The sequence below is a fragment of the Trichechus manatus genome, unplaced genomic scaffold (assembly GCF_000243295.1).
Source record: "Trichechus manatus latirostris isolate Lorelei unplaced genomic scaffold, TriManLat1.0 scaffold00344, whole genome shotgun sequence".
Taxonomy (NCBI): Eukaryota; Metazoa; Chordata; class Mammalia; order Sirenia; family Trichechidae; genus Trichechus; species Trichechus manatus.
This window is the reverse complement of record NW_004444280.1, coordinates 343,089-346,216: the sequence shown is the minus strand read 5'-3', so window position 1 is coordinate 346,216 and position 3,128 is coordinate 343,089.

Here is a 3,128-nt window from a genome sequence, read left to right as displayed (position 1 = left end):
AGAACCCAGCCTAAGATACGTGCTAATGTTAAAAAAAAAAAAAAAAAAACCCGCTCATATTATGAGGAACAGTTAGGAAACTGCTGCCCTAGGGAAAAGGTATTAGTTTTAGTAATTACCTAACCTGATCTACATCTTAAATGGTACGTTGCCGACGAGTTGATTCCAACTCATAGCGACCCTATAGGACAGAGTAGAACTACCCCATAGCATTTCCAAAGCTGTAATCTTTATGGGAAGGAGCCCTGGTGGTGCAGCGATTCAGTGCTCGGCTGCTAACCAAAAGGTCAGTGGTTTGAACCCACCAGCTGCTCCATGGGAGAAAGGTGTGTCAGCCTGCTTCCATAAAGATCACAGCCTTGGAAACCCTATGGGGCAGTTCTACTCTGTCCTATAGAGTCGCTATGAGTTGGAATCGACTCGACGGCAATGGGTTTGGTTTTCTTTGGAATCTTGAAGGACTTTATGATAATCTCCCCTCTCCCAAAGGAGACCATCTTTTCCCAGAATCCTAGGATCCATTATTTACATCTCCCTTATGGGGTCACTATGAGTCGAAACTGACTTGACAGCACCCAACAAGATCATTACATAATCACATTCAGGAGGAATTAAAGCTTTGGTTACTAACATCTGACAGTACGGGATGCTAAAAATTTATAGCCCACAGAACTGGCTTTTTGAAGAAAATGAGCACCAAAGGCACATCTAAATACTCCATGCAGGAGAGTCCTTCCAGTGTTATGGCTTAAATTTATTCAAATATCTTAAAATTATCCAAAAAGCTTCAAGCCAGTACTTTCAAGTAAATAATATAAGAATAATGAAGGAGCCCTGGTGGCACACTTGCCTGCTAAGCAAAAAGTCGGTGATTCAAACCCACCTAGCAGCTCCATGGAAGAAAAGACCTGGCGACTTGCGCCCGTAAAAGTGACAGCCTAGGAAACCCTATGGAGCAGTCCTGCTCTGTCGCGTGGGGTCACTATGAATCAGAATCAACTTGACAGCACAATATAAGAATAGTCGATCTTTTGGCAAAATACAAGGTCCTTAAGAGCAGAAATATTTATTTTTGCATCCTATGCCTTACTTTCCAAAGTGTGGCCCCTGGATCAGCAGCAACATCTGCATCATCTGGGAGCTTGTTAGAAATGTACAACCTCAGGCCCCCGCCGATTTACTGAATCAGAATCTGCATTTAATAAGACCCCCCAGTGATTGGTGTACACCCTAGGGTTTGAGACGCATTCCCCTACAGCACCCAGCTCAGTGCTAGAAATATAAGAACTTAATAAAGTTTGACTATTGCTTGCAGACTAGAACCTTCGAGAACTGATAACTGCCTTCAGCTTCTCCACTCCCAGGGCTGCTGTGAGCTCTATGCCTGATCGTCACATACCTGCTGGAAATAAGCAACCAAGAAAAGACTGAAATCATTATTCGGGGAGGCTGCTCATTTGCATGTCATATTTATTGATTGTTTTCCTTTTTTTTTAATTTTTTTATTTTAGTGAAAATATGTGTAGTAAAACACGGCCAATCAGCATTTTTCACGCGTGCAGTTCGGTAGCGTTGGCAGGGTTCATCGCGCGCAACGATCACCGCTACGTGTTTCCACATTTTCCACCACTATTAACAGAAACTCGGCGCCCCTAAGTGTCAACACTTTTAATGTGGATTTCTCCTTTTTTTGATTCTCCATCCTGCACCTGGAGCCAACGCTGACTCTGGAGAAGGAGCTGCCTCCACCACCCTGCGCTTTTTTCTACCATTTGGTGACCTCTGTGTGGCAGTAGAGCTCAAGAAAAGGGAAGCAAAGCAGCGTTTAGTCTGTGGTTGTGATTAAGCACTCAGCCGCTAACCGAAAGCTCAGGGGTTTGAACCCACCCAGCGGCTCCACGGGAGAAGGACCTGGCGATCTGCTTCTGTAAAGATCAGAGCCTAGAACACCCTATGGGGCGGTTCTACTCTGTCACAGGGGTCGCTGTGAGTCGGAATCAATTTGATGGCACCTAACAACACCAACAGCTCCTTCTCTGCTCTGAGATGTCTGCCTACAACCAGCAGAGTGAAGAGTCCATTGGAGGAGGCTACAGCTGGGAAGCCCTCAAAGCTCTTCCGTCCTCCTGCCCTTCACCCCTGAGAACTCAGCATGCCGGAGCTGGTCCTCTTTCATGCTCTGTCTACTCAGCCGCCCCCTCCACCTCCATTCAGAAGGCTTAACTAGAAAGGAGCTCCGGAAACTGCAGAAAGACCGAGCCCAGGGACCAGGACAGCTGAATCCTAGAGCCAGTGGACAGCAGCCCTGAGGAGGCTCTCCTATCCCCTCCTCTGTGGGCAGAGCCTGGGCTTGTGTCTCAGGAAGCTGGCGGATGAACAGGCCTCAGATGGAATCCTCACCAAGTCTTCTTGAGGAACAAGCTCCAGTGTTTTCGGTGAGGAATGGGAACACCCAAAGAGCCCTGGTGCCGCAATGGTTAAGCGCTCACCTACTAACTGAAAGGTTGACGGTTCGAAACCACCAAGCAGCTCCTTTGGAGAAACACCTGGCGATCTGCTTTTGTAAAGTTCTACTCTGTCACGTGAGGTTACCATGAGTTGGAATCAACTTGATGGTACCCAACAACAGCCTGGTAGTAAGGAGCCCTGGTGGCACAGTGGTTAAGTGCTCGGCTGCTAACGGAAAGGCTGGCAGTTCGAACCCAATAGCTGCCCCGTGGGAGAAAAGAGCTGGTGATCTGCTCTGGTAAAGATTATAGCCTAGGAAACCCTGTGGGGCAGTTCTCTGTCACACCGGTCACTGAGTCAGAATGGACCCCACAGCACCCAACAACAACAATGTGAGCGCCAGGTGTCATGATGTCACGGTGTGGCAAGTGGGACGATCAGAACAGCAATGAGCATATCCTCTGGGCGCTGAGCATGCTACATTGTCCCAAAAGGACTTTGTAGCTCTGGGTTGGGGAGAAAATTGTATGTGTGGATGGAATCACACACACACACACACACACACACTCACACACACACACATCATCGCTGTCAAGTCGATTCCGACTCAAAGCGACCCTCTGGGACAGATGCTAAAACCAGAAACCAAACCAGCTGCCGTGGACCTGGCCTCATGGAGA